General features: G+C 46.9%; 1 protein-coding gene and 2 long non-coding RNA genes across 3 annotated transcripts in view; all 3 read left to right on the top strand.

Moving 5' to 3' along the window:
* LOC144987124 (uncharacterized) overlaps positions 1-19,986 on the top strand; it is a 319,301-nt gene that overhangs the window by 128,094 nt on the left and 171,221 nt on the right. The window lies entirely within an intron of this gene.
* Positions 4,394-7,296, top strand: LOC144988521 (uncharacterized). Its single transcript, XR_013652450.1, has 3 exons — positions 4,394-4,973; positions 6,066-6,239; positions 6,556-7,296. It is a non-coding gene; the product is annotated as an uncharacterized LOC144988521 (long non-coding RNA).
* LOC144988327 (uncharacterized) lies at positions 16,222-18,550 on the top strand. Its single transcript, XR_013652194.1, has 5 exons — positions 16,222-16,546; positions 16,629-16,742; positions 17,278-17,397; positions 17,632-17,670; positions 17,772-18,550. It is a non-coding gene; the product is annotated as an uncharacterized LOC144988327 (long non-coding RNA).

Raw genomic sequence — 19,986 nt, 5'->3', positions numbered from 1 at the left:
AGCGACTCTGGAAAAGGCAGGTATATAGCGACGGTAGTGGCAAGCAAAACCAAGGAAGGACTTAACCTGTTTCACCGTCTGGGGTACTGACCAATCCTTCACAGCTGAGATCTTTTGCGGGTCTGTGGCTACTCCTTCCTCACTGATAACATGTCCCAGGTAAGTTATTCTCTGCTGGAACAAGCGACACTTGCTGGGCTGGAGCTTCAATCCATGTTGATTTAGTCATTGGAACACTCTCTCCAGGTGGTGCACATGACTGCTGAAATCAGGGGGAAAAACGACAATGTCATCCAAGTAAATCAGTAAGAAGTCATTCACCATGTCTCCAAGACAGCGCTGCATCAATCTTTGAAATGATGCTGGGGCATTACATGGGCCAAATGGCATCCGATCAAATTCATATAGCCCAAAAGGTGTGGTGATGGCAGTCTTCTCTCGATCACAGGGCTCCACCTCCACCTGCCAATAGCCACTGGCGAGATCCAAAGTTGAATACCATTTGGCAGCTTTGAGTCCAGTTAGAGACTCCTCAATACATGGGAGAGGGTGTGCATCCTTGTGGGTTACTGCATTTAGTTTCCTATAGTCGACACAAAACTGCCAACTCCCATCCTTTTTCCGTACTAGCACAATGGGAGCTGCCCACGGGCTAGAACTTTCCCTCACTACGCCACTATTGAGCATGTTCTGCAGCAAGGCTCTTAATTCCGTATACAGGCTTGGGGGAACGGGTCGATACCTTTCCCTACTCGGTGGTGCTGACCCCGTCGGAATTTGGTGTCTCACTGCTCCGGTATGGCCAAAGTCCTCATCATGGGTTGCAAAAACCTTGGTCCTTCTGTGTAACAGACTAGTCATCTCAGCCTGTTGGATGGAAGTCAAAACATCTCCTTGTAGGGAGTTTAGGTGAGTCCCCACATCATTTTCATCTGAAAGCCCCACCTGTCTTACAGACACGTCTACTACATCTGATGTCATGCTACTCAGGACCAACTCCTGTTCTCCTTGTACATCCTCTTCTGCGACTCCACCCACTTGGGCCAACGGCTGTCGTTGAGGGATTTCTATGGGATAAGGATTGGGGTTACAAATCCTACAAGGTATCTTCCCACCACTCAGTGTGGCCAGTGTGCGCCCCACACACCACTCTGTATCACTATCTGGGAGAAGCTCTACCATCACATCGGAGGAGTTGCATACGTCGCCTGATACTTGGGTCCAAATGACCATCTCGGAGTAAGGTGGGATGATTACTGGTTGCTGATGGCGCAACTTTGCCACACCCTGACAAGGTATGGGAGGAACCCTTGTGGCCACACGCTGACACTCTGCAAACGCCTGGGTCAAGGCCTGCCCTTCAATAGGTGATACGATTGTCTTGAATGCTGATATCCCTGGATGACTCCCTTGAGTGAGAGAGGACCACACGGCTTGAATAATGTTCATTCCCAATATTCCCTTGTCAGCCCCTAAGCAGCCATCATCCACAATGATCACCCCTTTTTCAGGAATATGCTTTCCTCCTACTGCGCAGTTCACCAACATGTAACCAATATAGGGGATCTTCAGGCCATTAGCAGCTCGTAGCGTCAGCCAAGGGACTTGTCCATCCTTGGTCACTCCAGTCCCCTCCAGGTGTTGGGTGAACAAACTTTTACTCAACAAAGTCACTTGAGAACCTGTATCGAGCACAAAAGGTATGGTTTGACCATTCATCTCAATAATCATGGTGGGGCACTCACCCAGTAGGGAAGACTTTGGCTGGGCTGCTTTTAATGTGGGCTCCTCGCTCTGGACAACCACCCCTGCTGCCTGGCCCTCGACTGCAGGGGAGCTCAAAAACCCTGGCGCTGGTTTGATGACTGGGTGCAGTGACGCTGGAGATGTCCGACCTGGTTGCACAACTTGCATATAGGTCTACCTTGTGGGTCCCATCGGTAGGTCTGCTGTTGCCGGTCTCTCCATCGTCTCCTTGCTCAATTTTCTTGCATGGAAGCCACCTGGTTGTCTGTAGGTGGTGCAGGTGCAGGTGCTGGATCATTCATGGAAGCCTGCGTCTTTAGTTCTGCCAGAAGATTTGCTGATATGACCTTCATCTGTTCAGTGATCTCTTTCCGCATTTCCTTTAGCAACTCTGCTTGAATCTCAGTCCGTATTTGACTATGTGGTTCCCCTGTACTGGTTGTAGCCACGCCTCCTGGGGATTGGGCTACACCCCTCTGAGAACAAACGGCTGGCTCTCCATCTTCACTTTCTTGTTCCAAAAACCGCGCTTCTTTAGTGGCTTCAGAGAAGGTCATTCTCTCGTTACGCCGCATGTGTCTGCTTAGTTCTTGTTTTACACGACCTGGCTTAAGCCCAACCATGAGCTGATCTAACAAAGGATCTTCACCATCATGCTCATCTTCATCTTGCTCCCGCCACCTGGCAAAGAGCTCTCGTAAACTCAACACAAAAGTGTGCACACTCTCTTCGGGCCTCTGCTTGCAATTAAAGAAACGGGCTCGCAGCTGCGCTCTGGAGGCTGATTGGCCATGCAGCCCCTGTAAGATGTCCAATATTTTCTGGCTAGTATTTCTTTCTCTTGGACGTAAAAGTTGTAGCTCTCGCTTGGCTTCTCCTTCAAGGGCACCGAAAATAAAGTCAGCCTTTAGTTGTTGATTAAGTCCCTGTGCTCGCAGCATGACTTCTACCTGAGCTCTCCATTCTACAAATTTTGTTTTATCGCCATCAAATTTTGGAATCCAAGCAGCCCCCATAAACCATGGTACAATGTACTGTGAAGTATATGTAGGGTGGGTACTACCGTGAGCGGCCTCCATTTCTGACAGTGGAGCTGGTATCCTGCCGACAACGCCAAAAATTTAAAGATGTTGCGCCTTCAGCGCGAAGTACTAGGATACCAGCACAAGTTCCACCGTTAGAAAGGATGAATGCAAAATATGTTGGTGTCGAAAAAATCTTTAATATGTACCAGTGGTAACTACCACGGGAAAAAATGCTAAAAAATTCTAAAAGTACCAAAAGCATAAAATGGCCAGATGAAAGGAGCAAAATCGATAAAAAAAACAAGCCTACAAAAACACTATAAAAGTCCATCTTGGCAGTTCATGCATAGTAAAGAAAAAATAGGAAGTCCTTCAATTTAAAGCAGTGGATGAGCAGCAGTCCACGACAGGGGGTCCCGATTAATACTTTCTGCTCCAGCAGTGGCCACCTTCCTGCACGACACTGGAATGGGGAGAAGGAAACACAGCTGCAGTTCAACCAGGCCAGACAGTAGCCACGTTTGTGCTCACAACACCAGTTACGTTCCTTTAAACTTAGCTTTATGGGCGATTCATCACATCCATTCCAGGCCCGTCACAACTGGCCTCTGGGGTTGGTCCTCTGCAGCCCCCCCTCGATCCTGTCACAAGCCTCTTTTCTCCAGTCTCCACATAAATATTCAATAAAAGCATGTGATAAGCCACCCGACACCGATGCCGGGGGGGGGGGGCTCCTGGCCTGGGGGTCTCTCTTCCCCTTTCCTGGTCTGGCTGGGTAGGATCTGGCTCACCTTATGAACACACGGTTCACTTCGGCAGCATGCATGTATCTCCACCCCCACCTGCACATGCATCCCCCCTCCTAACCCACAGTGTCTTGATGGACAGATGTTTTCCGCTCATCTTCGTGTCCGAATTTCACCTTTGATGTAATATTTGTCTTTCCAGCAGATCTGGTATAATTGTTACAGCTTAAAATAATAACTTACTCAAATCAGTGCTTGTATCCCCCACTTTGTGACCTCTCTTCCTTTTACTCTCTTCCGCCCCCCCTCACATTCTTCCCCTCGCCCTCCCCACACACACGAAATGTAACAAATAAATAAAAAATAAAACAACAAAAAGGGGTTTATACAAATCTACACTCTGGTTTCTCGAAGCTACACAACCTCTTTTTGTGATAGTAAAACCTGTTCAACACAGAAGGCCATCAGCTCTAATCTGTTTGCTTAGCTCTTGGACAGAACAAGTTAAAAGGAAAAAAAGTGAGCCAAGCTAAAAGTTTTGCTACAGCAACCTCACTTTGCCCCAGTCATAGGACTTGAACGTGCCCCCCCCCCCCCCCCCCCCCCCCCCAAATCAAAACGGTAAAATAACAAAAAAGTTAAGGCTTATACGTCATTGGGTAAACCCCCGCAATATTTGACCTCTATGCCAGGATTTCTGGGGTTCCTGGCAGTCTGGACCTTCATAAGGACCACGTTCAGCTTTGGGGTACTAAACACGCATTTCTTTTTAAACACTGATCTGCACTGAGCACCTCCCGCTCATCTGGATGGGGTGGTGGTGGACTGGCTCTCATCCAGTGTTCTTCAGTTCATTTGATCTGTCATAGAGAAATTTGGTTTTTGTTTGACGTCATCCAGGATTTCTGGGAAGAGAAAAGGGAAGTTTGAGAGCAGCAGAACCATCTGAAACCCTTAAACTAACAGTAGAACCATCAGCAGCTCCTCTGCAGGGCCACGTTCACACATTATGTCATTAATATTTTGTCATAAATAATTCATAAAGATCAATGCCATTTCAATTCCTCGTCTGTTTTAACTTCATTTCAAGTCATTTCTAATCTATTGCATTTTCATTCCTGATCCTGTTTTTGGGTCCAAATCCAAAAGAAATGAGCAAACAGTGAAAATGTCATCTGTCAGTCTGTCATCAAGCGGGTCCCACCTGACTGAATGGACCAAGTTCCTGGACCTCCAGCTGCATCACTGCTCCTGAACACACTTTTCTGTCTGATTGCAGGTTGGACTTCTGCAGTTTGTCAGAGATCAGCTGTGAAGTTCTGGTCTCAGCGCTGAAGAAAAACCCGTCTAATCTGACAGAACTGGACCTGAGTGGAAACAAAAACCTGCAGGATTCAGGAGTTGTTCATCTGTGTGGTTTTCTGGAGAGTCCAGACTGCAGACTGCAGACTCTGGGGTCAGACTCCATGTTCCAGTTGTGTTCAGATCAATATGATGACAAAGTTGTGTTGACCCACAGTGAGCAGAAATGTCCAGATTCTGATCTGCGGCAGCATCTTCCTGCAGCTGCTTGTTCTCTTGAAAGATCTGCAGAAGAACTTCTTCTTTTCTTCCTGCAGCTGCTTGTTCTCTTCAAAGATCTGCAGAAGAACTTCTTCTTCTCTTCCTGCAGCTGCTTGTTTCAAAGCTGTCTGCTGACATTTGTGCTCCACAAAGTTCTGCTTGCAGCCATCAGCTCTTCTTTGTGTCTTTGCTCCAACAGACTCCTTTAAAGCGCGTGCAGAAGAAGCAGCCGTGCACGCTCACATGCACTCTGACTCCTGCTGCTGTGTTTCAGCAGATGCAGCTGAGAGTCCAGCGGCTGATGTTTGTGAGCAGACAGTGACAGAGTCATGCTGCAGCTGGATGCTGCTCTGACAGACACATCCTCCACAAACATCCTCACCTTTTCATCCACAAACATCATCACATCATCCATCAAAGCTCCCAGCAGCTTCTGACCCTTCATTCAGAGCTGAAGTCATGGATCAGGGATCAATGTCCAACATTTGCTGCTGACTCTTCCTCATCACTTCCTTCTTCTCTCTGCTTTGATCTGTTGGAGCTGAAAGTCTCTGCTTGAAGGGCTGCAGCAGAGAAGGACTGGAAGATCATCTCCTGAAAACTGGGAGGAAGACTTTCCAGCATCATGCTGCTGAAATTCTCCCATGATTCAGTGCTGCTTGGAGAGGAGCTGAGCAGAAAGAGGAAGTGGACTTTTTCTGCTGTTGCTGCAGAAACATCAGTTGGTTTGGATGCAGCCACAGGCTGATGTTTGACTTTCACACATCTGGACTTCTTTCCTGAAGCAGCTGCATGTTGTCCTGAATGTTCCTGAATGTTCTTCTTCTCTGCTTCTGCTGGACTCTTCTGATCTGCTGCTGCTGCTTCACATCTTTAGACTTTTTCTAAACTTTCTGATCTTCTTCAGCTCTGAACTCTTTAGAAGAAGTGAAGGATAAAAAACATGAACTTTGTCTTTAAACGCAACTCTTTGTTCTGGATTCAGGTTGATTGACTGCAGATTGTCAAAGACCAGCTGTGCTGCTCTGGTCTCAGTTCTGAAGTCCAACCCGTTCCACCTGACAGAACTGGACCTGATGTTCAACAACCTTCAGTCTTCAGATGTTCAGCAGCTCCAGGATCTGGTGGAGAGTCCAAACTCCAAATTGCAGACTCTGAGGTCAGTAGAGGGTTGGAGTCAGTCCAGCTGCTTCCAGATGTTTGGTCCTAAAGTTAGTCTGAGAGCAAAGATGCAGAGTTTCCTGTGAAGCTGCAGCTTCTCAGTGAAGCTCTGAGGAGACTGATGACAAGCTTCAGGACAACAGTCAGCCAATCAGAGCAGCAGAAGCTCCAACAGGTGAAGATGACAGGAAGCTGCTGCTCTGAACAGGACTGAAGCTCCTGCTGCTCTTTCTGCTGCTGTGCTGCATCACTGACTGACAGACCAGGATCAGGAGACACTCCTTCATCTCTGTCTCTACACTTTCTCTCTGCAGTTGGAGGTAAGATTCTGATGTTCTTCCTGTGGGAGCAGAGAGGAGCAGCAGCAGCAGCTGGTCTGCAGAGATGTTGTGACTGGACGGTGTTCCTGGGAGGTGGAGAGCAGAGTGATGGAGGAATCAGAGGAAGTGGAGATGAGTGTCAGAGCTGCAACAGGAACTGATCTGAGATCAGCTCCACTGTCTCTCTCAGCATCAAGTGGACAGTTATTGTGCTGCAGCTCCCCCGGTGGACTGATGGAGAACTGCACTTCCTCTTCTAATTCTAACTTGGAGTGTTGGAAATCTTCATCTTCTTGTCTCTTGTGTTGCCATAGTAACTAATGTCATTCTTCCTGTCAGCTGACGTCTGTGTTTCTCTGTTCATGAAGCTGTTTGTGTACATTACCGACAGTCACTTCTGGATTTCCTATCTTTAATGAATGTTTCCAATTCACATCACTCCGGTGGCCAAAAATCTTTACCACCGCTTCTGGAGGGAATTCCAGCGTTCCTCCGCCACTCTCCCGCCGGGGCCTCTTCACCTTGGAAAAGACGCCACCGTCGCGGCGGTAAAAGAAGCGGCAAAATCACCGCGGTCAAGTGAGCCGACATCTGCGGAAGTGCGGTCACGCCAGCCGTCACTGACTTTTAGCATGCACGTTTACATCATAGTTTACGGTACACACGCCCAGCGAGCTGGAAAGACGGCATAAAGCGCTGATATCACCCATATCAGTTACCCATTATAGAAATGACATGTACTGTACTCTGAAATAAATGAGAGTTATTGCATGCCCTGTATCGTTATTTAATGTAAAAATGTATTCATTTATTCAATAAATAAATAAATAAATAAATAAATAAAATAAAGTTTATTATTTGGATTGCATGTCTGTTCATTCCATAATAAACTACCTAAAAGAACGTGTTTTGTCTGAAATATAATCAATCAGACAGATTCTAAAAGTGAGATTCAACACTGACAAGAGTGTTTTGTGGGTTGTTAAGCATGACATGGAATGGAATCAAACAGAAATGAAGAAACTCCACGTAAAATCATATCTGGTCCTGTCAACTCTTTCTAAAGTTGCTACATTTAAGGTGACGCTAAACTTTCACTGGATTATTGTTGGTAATGATGTACACTAACATCACAGCAAGTTTGAAAAAAAATGACTGGAGAATATTAGAGATATTAAAGTTATAAAACAATTCGGGTCTCCTCATTCACAGACAGTGTGTTATATGTAAACCTTACAAAATGCTACTTTTTTGTAAGGTGAAGAATTCACAGATTCTGTCCCGTCACTAAGGAGTGACGTCAAGGGGCTCAAGATTCAAACTGATTGAAGCTTTGAATTAAAGGTGTCAACACATTTCTGCATTGGATTCATTCTGTTTCAGTGTCTAAGGTTGGTTTTGTGGCAGAAACCAAGTTTTTGTTGAACAGTAGCGTTTGAAAAAGCAGAAAGTGGCTTTGAAGATGGTCAGGAGAACTTCTTTGAAGAGGAGGACTTCTCCAAACAACCACAACCTTAGAGGAAGTTTTCTGAGCATTCATAGAATGCTTTTCCAATGACTCATCATTTTCCACAAGAAGCTAATGAGTTTTTCCAAATGCATGCTGGATATTCTTAGTTCTAGCTTGGAAAGCACTTTGTGGGATTTCCCTGGAAAACCTGCTTTATCAATCATTTTGGTCTCTTTTTCTTCTTCTAAGATCCAGCTTGGTGAGTGTGCAGGTCGCCATGGCAACCAGTGTCCAGGTCAAAGGGAGGACCACGGCCATCCAGTCTCCAGGCTTTTGGATTGATTTGGATTTGATAAACATTTGTTTCCCACATTTTAATAGTAGAATTCAACACGGGACATATAGTGGATTGTAAGAATAGGAACAAAAACGGCAACAACAAAATAATCCTCCTCCCCTTAAAACATGCATTTGACTCTGAACAAGTCTAAAACAAATCCAAGCAAAGACCAGCGCTGGGGCTCCTGCTAGTTTCTTTTAGAAGAGCCTGCCTCTTCAAAACATAGAATGTTCAACAACTAGAGCTAAAAATGTCTGTTGGTAGATTTCTGGATGTTGGCCGTATCCCAGCGAGCAAGGCCAAGTCAGCCCCATATGGTTTCAAAGTGGACAGAAAATGTTTTTAGGAGTTTCTAGAATGTTCAACAACTAGAGCTAAATGAAACTAGTGCATGAAATGACAAAGAACTTCCTGTTTGAAAGGAATCTCATGATGGCTTCCACCTGTCTCTTTGCTTTTCCTTTCTTTTTTGGGTTTCTCCTCTTTGGGAGGTTACACAAAACTGCACTTTAACCCAGAAGGAAACAACAACCGCTCCACAATCCCTGAATCCCCTACAGCCTTTATCTAAACATTTACATTGACCATTATCACACATTTGATTGCATTTTCTCAGAAAAACAAGCACAACTTCCCGTTTGTTTGTGTGTGAAATGATTCCAAAAAGCCATGTGTCATCCTGGAGGGACTGGTTTCTCATCAATGCAGACCACCAAGTTTCTCTGGTTTCTGACTATTTGGTGGCTGGTAGGCCTTTTGGGATTTTTGTCAGGGAAAGAAGTGAACCTGGGCTCCAAATATTGGAAGACACTGATCTAAAAGTACTAGGACATCTGGAGAAAGCTCTAGTTCTGCTCCAACTCAGTCCAAAGCACTGAAGATAGATGGAGTTGGATTTGGGAGAGGACTGAGCTCATTCAGATGAAGAAAGAACAAGTCAACAGATGAAGAAGATTTCAGGAAGTTTCCCATTCAACAAGTTCAAGTTTCCAGAGAGCTAGTTTAGCATCCGTGTTTTGGACCGAACCACTGTCCCTCTGAAGGTCCAGATACAGAGAGGCCCAGAGTGACCCCCATTTCTCCTTTTTGCTCTCTCCAGTGGCTGACTCCGCCCCTTAGGACGTCCCCCTGTGTGGATCAGCGGTCAGTGGGTTGGAACCTGCTGCAAATGCAGGCTCTGGTTCTAACTGCTGGATCAGAAGTGGAATGTGAGCTGTAGTGGTGTGTCTGCAGCTGGATGTGGAACACATCAGGGAGGGGTCAAAGGTCAATCTTTCTTCCAAACAAATGTTGTCAGTCTATTCTCCAACAATGCTCCAACATCTTCAAAGGTTTTTGGTCCCAAATCCAGAGTGTAGCTGGTAGGACGTGATCATTTCAGCCTCAGATTTGGGATCTGTCATCTCTCTGCCACCGTGACACCGAGTGATGAGTTCATGCTCCAAAGCGGCCCGATCGCTGGCTTTAGGGACTATTCCAAAAGCTTTCAATGATGGTGGCCGGGGAATGAACATTAGGAACAGATGACGGCTTGAAATGTCTGCTGTTGGTTTCTGATCCAGACAGAAATTCAATCAAATGTCTTTGAATCCATGATTTCCTTAGAATCTTTGACTCTAGATTCAGATCCATCTGGTTCAAAGGATGAAACTGCAGCTAAAAGTCTTTCAAAAGTCCAAATCCTCAAAGATGAAACAGAAAGTTCCTAGAAAGTCAAATGAAAAACAATCAGATTGTCTTAGATAAACCTGTTTGGAAGTTAAAGCATAGAAACAAAGAAAGTTCCAAAAGCTAAAAGCCTTAAATAAAGAAAAGTCCAAAGAAAAACAGAAATCCCACATTTGGATCAGTAAAGACATGAATTCTCCAGAAACATCCAGAAACAGCTCTGAGCAGCAGCCATGAAGGGACTGAGAACAGACGGACATCAAAGCAGAATCCAAGCAGCACCTTCATCCTGATGAAGCTCCGCCCTCTGACCTTCAGCAGTCATCTCCAGGCTCCGCCCCCAGTCTGTGACGGCTGGATGATGCTGTCCTCCACCTGCAGCTGGACCTGGATGTTCTCTCAGACCATGTGGCCTCATGGATCAGAAGGTTGAGGGTTCAAGTCCCTTCATGGTTGAAGTCAGACGGAAAGTGAAGAAGAGGGAACATTCAGAGCAGTTTCTGTGCTGTTTGCTTCCTCATGAGTCACGTCTAGATCAGGTCTGGATCCCAGTCAGAAAGTCATCAGGAAATCTGCAGATCAAACCTTCATTTACTGAAATGGAAAACATCAACTGACTTTCTACAGATTCTACTTCCATTCATCAAACTCCAACAGGAAGAAGATTTACAATCAATCAAATCTGTTGATTTCCTGACAAACGTTGTTTTCTCTTCCTGTTTGAATGTTTGATTGTTTTCAAACATGAAGAGAAAACACCAAAGAGTCTTTGAGGGAGGGGGAATGTGGAGTGACCTTTGACCTTAGAGAGAACTGAAAGAAGAAGTATTGAAAGTGAAGGATTTTCTGCTCAGATGAAGCTTTTTTATTCTGTCTGCAGAGATGATCTGACAGCCTTCATGCACACGCTCACACGCTTGCACGTTCAATCCAGTGTGCACGTGAAGGTTAACGGCGCTCTAATGGACAGCTTGGAGGGGGAGATAGGAGTGAAGCAGAACTGTCATCTGAGCGGCGGCAGAATGCATGCGGTCAGCGCTCTGTAAGGAAGATGTTTATTATTGATAGAAGATTCATAACCCCCCAGGAACTTCAAGACAAACATGGAATAAATAACTTCTTGGAATATCAGCAACTTAAATCAAGTATTACTAAAAAGTATAAAATTAAAGACGACGATTTAAAGCTACCAGATGTAGTACCACTCTGATTAATTTTTCAATGAATAGAACTCTCTCCAAAATATACAAACTTTTATGTAATTTAGATAACAATATTGCCCTTCCAACAAAAAAATGGGATGCAGATTTGAGCATCAGCACAGATGAAAGCTTCTGGTCAGAACTTTCTTCTAAACACCTTTAAACTGACAAAAAGTCCAAATCTGCAGCTAATCCATCTCAAAACTCTTCACAGAATTTACTACACTGGACAGAGGATGTTCAAGATGGGTCTCAGTAACTCAGACATTTGCGAGCACTGTGATAATAATCTACCCGACAGCTACATGCATGCACTATGGTTCTGCACGCCTGTCCAGGCTCTCTGGCAGCAGGTATGTGCCGATCTATCAGTCTGGCTTAAGGTTTCAATCACTGCCTCACCGTCACTTTGTGTGCTTGGTGACATGAGTGCCATCGATATAGAAGAAGGATTAGCATCTATCATTTTCATAACTCTTTGTATTGCCAAAAAAACTATTTTAATAAATTGGAAAAACAAGAAAAATATAAACATAAGTCAACACAGAAATCTGCTGTTTGATCATATCAGCTTGGAAAAAATGTCAGCCCAAAGCTCAAGTAACTTTGAAAGAATTCAGTCTCTCTGGTCTCCTGTGGTTGACTCCATGACTTAGGGGGTGGAGGGCTTGGTCGTCGCTGCTCCTTGCCCTTCTGCCGTGGTTTGGGGTGGGGGTCGGGGCTTCCGGTGCCTGGCGGGGGCGGTGGGGGGCTCCGTTGGTCGGGGGGTCGGGTCCGGTGCCTGGGTGGGGCGGGCTGGGGCGCTGCGTGGTCCTCTGGGCTTGGGTGTGGGGGTGCGTGGTGGGGGGGTGGGGTGGTGGTCTGGCTTGGCTTGGGGGGGTGGTCCCTTTGCCTGTGCTGGGGGGGGTTGGCGGGGGGCCCTGCTCGGGTGGGGGGGGCCCAGCGGCGCCGGATGGGCTGCCCATCTGCACCTGGGGCTGGGATCGGCCCTTCCCTGGCTCTGGGACGGGACGGGACAACCCTCTCGGGGCCCCCGGTCGCTCTGGGTGTCACCCGCTTCGGCTGCGGGGTCTGGGGTGGGGTGGGGTGGGGGGCTTGTCGGCCCTGTCCTGTGGGGGGGCGTTCTGGGGGGGAGGGGGGGCCCATTATTAGTACGGGTCGGGGGGGCTAGCGGGTCGGGGTCTCCGCTGAGGCAATCAGTGGTTGCCTCGGCCGGTTGGCCTCCTCGGTCCCGTCGAGGCCTGACCAGAGCTCTTCTAGGGCCGGCGTCTGGGGGTGGGGGCCTGGGCTTGCTCCGGGGGGGGGCGACGCTTTCTGGCTCCTCTCTCTCTGTGTGGGGTGGGTGGTGCCGGGCCTGGGGTGTCGGCGCCTCCGGGGGTGGGCCCCTGGGCTGGGTGGCCCTGGCCCCTTTGCTGGGGGTGGGCTGGGGGACGGCTGTTTGACCACCGGGGGACAGTCTACCAGCTGTCCCCAATTTACCCCCTTCCTTATATAACCTCATATTAGGGTGAGGGGGTGGGGGGTTTAGCCTGCGATGCGCCTTGGGGGGGGGCTACTTGGGAGTGGCCCCCCTCCTATGGTTGCCGTATGGAGTGGGCCCCCCCTCTTTCGGTTTTATTTGCACCTTAGACACGTAGGGTCCTTGGTAGGGGGGGTGCTTGGACATCACTGCCAGCAAGCAGCAGATGTCCTCCTGGCACCCTACCCGCCAATTTTAACCGCACCTTAGACATTTAGGGCCCCTTGGTGTGGAGGGTGAGGGGACATCACTGTGAGTAATCAGGAGATGTCCCCTTAGTGCCCTACTCGCCAATTTTAACTGCACCCCCCTTAGTACACACACCCCTCCCCCTTCAATATATACATTCAAACATAAACACACACACATGCACACAAACACCCTCTCAAACACCCATACACGCACACACATTTTACAAGGAAGGTGGGACCTGGGTCCATCTGTCCCCTACCCCGTCCCTGGTGGGGGGTGCGGGCCCCTTGGCGATGGCGGCCGTGTCCCTTGGGTGCCGGCTCCCTGGGCCCGGCGGTGCTCTCTCCGCACGGTGGGGGGGTTCATATTACACCTGAGCCGGGGGTGTTCGTGTCCCTGGGGGGTGGGTCCTGGTCCTTGCCCCTGGGCGCTGGGCCCCGCCAAACTTCCAACATGGCCGAGCCTGGTCGGGCCATATTTATAACATCCCTTATGGGCCGCCCTTTTTTCCCCGGGGTTCCCCCCTCCTGGGCGGGGGCGGCGGGCCCCTGCCTTGCTCCTACCTGGACCAACCGTGGGCCGGGTGGGTGGCTGCCTGGAGTGCGGAGCGGGTCTCCCTTGGGGGGTCCTGGCTCGTACCTGGGGTCGGGGCGGGGGGATGCCCGGAACTCCTGGGTGGTGGTGGGGTGCTCGTCTGGGGCTGTGGGCGTCCCTCTCCGGTGGGGCCCTGCGTTGGGCTCTTCCGGCGCGGCGGGGGGCTGCTTTCCTGGCTGGGCTGGGGCGGCGCTCTCTTTCCCTCTGCGCCTCCCTGCTCTCTGGCTCTGGGGGCCTCGCGGCGGTCCTGCTGGCCCTGGCCTGGGTGGCGGTCTTGGTCGCCCGGGGGGCGGTTGTTCCCTGCCTGTTCCCGTGTGGCGCTGGGGGAATTCCGGCTGCCGCTGCTGCTGCGGCGGGGGTATGGGTGTGGGGGTGGCTGGGCGCTCCTCCTCCTTCTTTTCACATTCCACCATCCATTTTAGAAGAACATAAACACTCACCTGAGCACAGGTGTTAGCTCACCTTTGCACTAATAGTTTGCATGATTGAATGAATGAAAGATTTCACACTAGTTGGTTTAAAGGCATAAGTATGCGTTCGTGAACACTATCTGTTTTGTGTGCATGTTGACATGTGGACATTTCTGCGGCTAGCAGGTGTGTTGATAATATTTGAGTGTGTGTGAACAGGCCCCGCCCTTTTTGTACTACATGTGAACCGTACCGTAACGATAAACAACCAGTAAACCTGCCTGCTCTATGCTGCTTCATGGTCTTACCCCCCTTCCCCTCCTATTATCACCCTCCTACCCCCCCCTCTCTCTAACGTCCCTCTCTCTTGTTCCCCTCTTTCCTTTTCCGTCCGGTCCAACACCAAAGATTTTCAAACATGATTGAAATTAATAAAGTTTGGCCTCAATTACAAAAGGGGTTTATTCAGACATACCTTTGGTTTGTCTGAAGATGAATAACCCCTCTTGTTAGAATAAAATCTGTCCAACACAAGAGGCCCTCAGCTCTCATCTGTTTGCCTAGCTGTTGGACAGGACAAGTTAAAAAAAAAAAAAAAAAAAAAAAAAAAAAAAAGATGTGAGGCCACGCCCACTGAGAGGGAGGAGCCTGTTCCACAGCAGGAGGAGCTGCAGGTTCCAACAGGAACCCTGTGAGTAACAACATCTGCAGCTGAAGTAAAGCAAACAGTGTTTTCTGTCACTGAAATGCTGCTCTGTCATCTCCTCTGTGAGGACCCTCCTCTTCATCACATATGAAGCTCCTCCTTCAAACATCCACATTTGTTCTCCAACTTTCTGCAGGTTCTGATCTGCTTCTTCCAGATTGGTCAGAACCTTCAGACCCAGAATCCTCTGCTTTCCTCCCAGAACTGCTGGTTCTGAAGCTTCTTTCAGTTTCTGCTTCATTCCTGTCAGAGCAGCACTCCCACTGCATCAGGATGAAGAGGATCCACCCTCATCTTCCTCCTGTCTCCATGGATCCAGAGTCTGCAGGACGATCCACAAACATCCTGCAGCATCTGAGAATCAGATCACCTCCAAGAAGACTTCTATATCAACCTGTCAATCACCCTGAAGCTACGCCACCCCTTCCATCACATCTGCTGTGTTCAGAAATCAGAGATGAATCCTGATCAAACTCTCAGAGCCCAGAGCATTCTGGGAAATCATCTACACCTTCAATTCAGATGAAATGAAATGAAATGATTGGATCACAGTTTTTCATTTTATTTAGTTTGTTTCACTTCAGAAAAATTAGAGAAAAGTTTGATACCAGAACCTGTTTGAATCCAGAACCAAGACGAGGAGCTGAGATGTGGAGACTAAAGAGGAAATATCAACATGAAGCTTCATCTTCTCTGCATCTTCCTCACCAACAGCAGCTCAGTGTGAGGAAGAGGAGCCACCGGGTCAGAGTCATGTGAACAAGTAACAGTAACATTCAGGAGAAAGGCTGACGCTGATTGGTTCAATGCAGAACACTCAGCAGAATCAACACAACATGAGGAAGTGATGAGTTCTTAAAGCAAAGCAGAAGAGGAAGAAACAGAATCTTTGATCTGAGCTGCAGCTGATTCACACGGTGAGAAGACGACTTCAGACCTTTAGGAAAATCTACTTTGTTTGTTGAATTTTGTCTTCACTAACTTGACTGTTTGTCTCTGAATGTTTAGAGAAGATCTTCTTCTTTCTCTACAAACTCTCATCTCTCTGATGTTTAAAGATTTGATGTCATTACTGATCAACAACTGAGGATCAATTCTCACTTATTGATCAGTTTCTGTTTCACTGATTTATGAAGAAAATGGAAACAAATAAATATTTTTATTGTAGATTTTTAACAGAATAAACTGTTGATGTTTACAGAAGTGAAAATGCTGACTCATCAAAGTGGTTCAGAACAGCTGACTGCTGCTTCCTGTCAGAACTTTCCAGAACCCAGACAGAAGAAAGAGTTTCTGTCAGAAACACAAACCATCATGAAGCTCTGGAGGTCAAAGGTTTCAGTTCTGACCCAAACCTTCCTGTTCGCCTCGATCCAAACCTGTGTGGAGGTCAAAGGTCATGAGAGTCTCTTTTGGAACTTTAAGAGGAATAATTCCTGTCTTTCGTTCTTTTCTGCTCATTCTCTGATTTCTGTCTGTTTTTCTTGATGCGTCATGTTTCCTGAAGTGTGGAAACATGAAGTTTGTTGTTTCTTTGTCAAAGTGACTGAATGGAAATGTTGCTGCTGCAGCTCCATGTCTCCACCTGGTGGAGGAAAAGCAGAAGTGCAGCAGCTGATGGCAGCTTCCTCTGCCTCCCACTGCTGTCTGACTGCATTCACCTGAACCTGAGAGGAAACACAAGAGAAGAGCCAATCAGTGGAGGAGCAGCTGATCTGTTGGTGAAGGAGGATCAGAGCTGATGATGAGGAGGGTTTCCTCTGCAGGTGAAGGAGGAAGGTGTGTGTGAGCTGATGTGGATCCAGTGAATCCAGCAGCATGGATCAGAGGGAGGAACCACAGGAGGGAGCCCCTCCCTCTAAAAGGAGAGGTGGTAACCATGACAACCAGAGCAAAGCTCAGAGGTGAGATGAACATCTCCAACTGTCCATGATCTTCTCCATGTCAGAGCTCAGGACTCACACCAGCAACCTTCATTCTTCACAGGAACCAACCTGGATCTGGACCTGGATCTGGATCCAGCTGTGGGTCCAACAGGAGTGACACATCAAATAGTTTTCTTCATCCTAACTTCAAGGACATCCGTTCAGCAGTGGAACAGTGAGTGTTTGTCAGAGTTTTTGGAGGCTGGATTCTAGTTCAGATGATCAACAGTTTTCAGATGAAGGACTTGAGGTCTGGTTTAGTTCTGGATCTCTCTGATCAGACTCACTTGGAGCATCATGTGTGTGATGAGATCTTTTCAGTTGAGTCTTCTGAGAGTCTCTGAGAGACATCAGAGATGTTGGAGAAGAAAACATGTTGACTGCTGACTCTGACTGACAGCAGCTCCAGTCTAATGAGAAGAATCACTGCAGACTCCTAGGATTCAGATTTTCATGCTTTCCAAACATCACATTGTTCTAGTTTGACTTTCTGCTCTCAGAATTTCTACATTTCTACATGGAGAATTGGAATCAGCTTTTCTAGAAAAACTCTGGATTGACTGACAGAAAATGCTGAAAGCTGGAAACTGTTGATCCAAACATGTCATGTTATTCCAGACTAAACAGCTCAGTCTGTGTTCATGTCAAAGTCCATCAGCTGTTCATGAAGAAGCAGATCCTCCAACACTCTGATGGTTTGGTGTTTGCAGAGGTCAACAGGTCACACAGAGAGTCCAGTCTGCAGCCTCCAGCTGTGGATCCATGAAGAGTGACCGGTCCAGATGGAAACCTCCAAACTTCAGAACTAAACCAGGACCTTCAGACTCACAGTAAGAAGCAGTTTCTAGTGAACAAATATCTGTTAAAGACTCTTTTTCCACAGACAGTGTTTAGATGGAATTGTTGGAGAGAAACCCAAACAGTAACTTTAGCTCAAAACAGCCTTTAAAAATGTCGGTCATGATGTCATCATTCTCTGATGGTTTGAAGTCCTTCAGGTCTCTGAGTGAACAGAATTCCTTCCTAATGAAACTGGTTCTCTGTGATTTTCTAAATCATTCCAGATCTGAGACTAACTTTCAACCAAAGCCCAAAGTCTGAAGGTCAATGAGGAATTTTCAGAGTTTGTAACATTTCTGACTGACATGTTGGCTTCTCCCACTTTCTGACATTTCTGTTTTTCTGCTCCAAAATTATTTCAAAGATCAGAGCAAGTCCAAGAGTCCTCTGGAGCTCAGGAACCCTCAGAGAAAATTGGTGAAGAAAAGCGACGACTGAGAGTTCAGAATCCCAAACAGACAGCAGAGCTTTGATCTGAATCTGAAGAAGATCAGAGAAGATCTGAGAGTGTCTGAGAACAGAGATGTTGGAGAAACTCTCAACAGAAATAAATCATATTTTCTGATTATCACAAATGTTTGGATCAGAAAAGAAACATTTCAGTCAGACAACTCTTGCAGTAAGAAATATTTATTTGACATTTTCCACATTCTTAAAGTTGGCATTCACATATTTTCGATTGGCATAAGGCTCCGTTCAATTCCATGAGAAATTTCCATAAAACTTTCGGGTAACAAAACCCCCAACACTAAAATCATCCAGAAGAAGAAAAATGTGAATGTATAATGAGTGTGTAATAAAATGGGGTGTGTTTTCGGCAGCATTCCATTTTCATTTCATTTCCCAGTACGACTGCTATGTGTGACCCGGCACCATTGACCGTTGGGTCGCCCCCGTTCGAGTACAGCGCCACGAAGGGAACATGCTATCTAGTGGATCTGCTATGTGCGACCCGGCACCATTGACCGTTGGGCCGCCCCCGTTCGAGTACAGCGCCACGAAGGGAACATGCTATCTAGTGGATCTGCTATGTGCGACCCGGCACCATTGACCGTTGGGCCGCCCCCGTTCGAGTACAGCGCCACGAAGGGAACATGCTATCTAGTGGATCTGCCATGTGTGACCCGGCACCATTGACCGTTGGGCCGCCCCCGTTCGAGTACAGCGCCACGAAGGGAACATGCTATCTAGTGGATCTGCCATGTGTGACCCGGCACCATTGACCGTTGGGCCGCCCCCGTTCGAGTACAGCGCCACGAAGGGAACATGCTATCTAGTGGATCTGCTATGTGTGACCCGGCACCATTGACCGTAGGGTCGCTCCCGTTCGTGGAAACCACTAGAGGAACATACTATCTGAAAGAGAGAGGGAAAGAAATAAAAGGGGAGCCAACATAAAATTACTTATACCTGATCTTAGAACGTACGCTCACTTCTGCAAAACGCTGTGCAGAACTAATTTAAACCGCCAAACAACCCGTATGAGACACTAACTTAACATCCAATCCAAAGCTTCCGATGGTGTATTATGACATGCTTAACAGCCATTATTCAAACTTCTATTAAATTAAGAACAAGCTTGATGGCCATAAACTTTTTCCATTTTGGCAACTATATATACACGCGCTTAAGTAACATCCATTATTTCGAAGCTCCCAACGACAGTACCACGAACGAGCTTAATAGCCATAATTTTCTCCATTTGGCATACCAATTATAAGCGCTCAAGGAACATCCAAATAATTGAGGTTCCATCCAAATATTAAGAACGAGTTCAACGCCCTTAATTACTATGCTTCATTGGCATACTACAAACAAATGAGCTTAAGAACCAGATTCGAGCTCCGCGCATACTATGATACAACTTAGAACATCCTAAATTTTGAGGCTTCCACCTGGCTATAATTTTCTTTTAACATCTATAATCGAAGAATTTACAATCATTCTGCGGTTGACATTGATTAATTAATTCAGTCACAAGTGTCATTGGAATGCAGAGGAGGTCCACCTCCCCGTCACTTTCAGTGCAGCAATAGGTACGTCGAGCAGTCATCGTTGCAGCACCAGATCAAGGAATGCAAGGTGACATCATTTCCTGGAAACGGAGAAGTTGATCGGGGCGTAGGGGTTCGCAGGCTCAGGATGCGATGCATAGATAAAAACAAAGCAGTATTAGTCTTGACAAGAATATATAAATAACCCAGAAACTGATCAGTTTCAAAATGATTGAGATAAATTAAATAACAGTGCTTTTAAAGAACAAATCTGAGAAAGTGAAATTTAGTACATAGTTAAGGTAAAGACCCATTGTGGATTTATCGCACCCTAGAAACCACCATAATTACAAATTCCAACAGTGAAATGATAGTGAAGAATGTAACCTGCACGAAATCTTAACACCAATTTTTATATACTCAAATGATAAGAAAAGTAACCTTTGACAGTTTCAGAGGGACGCACCTTCAGGAGGCCATCGAGGAGTGGGTGATGGGAAGAGTAGCCAAGGAGATTTGTAGATGAGGAAGGTCAACATCCCACGTAGCAAAGGATTACAGCTCGGCTGCATTTGATGCTTTGTA

The sequence above is a fragment of the Oryzias latipes genome, chromosome 2 (genome assembly GCF_053564925.1).
Source record: "Oryzias latipes strain Hd-rR chromosome 2, Olatipes_Hd-rR_3.1".
NCBI classification, from domain to species: domain Eukaryota; kingdom Metazoa; phylum Chordata; class Actinopteri; order Beloniformes; family Adrianichthyidae; genus Oryzias; species Oryzias latipes.
This window is presented reverse-complemented; position numbering and strand designations above follow the sequence as displayed.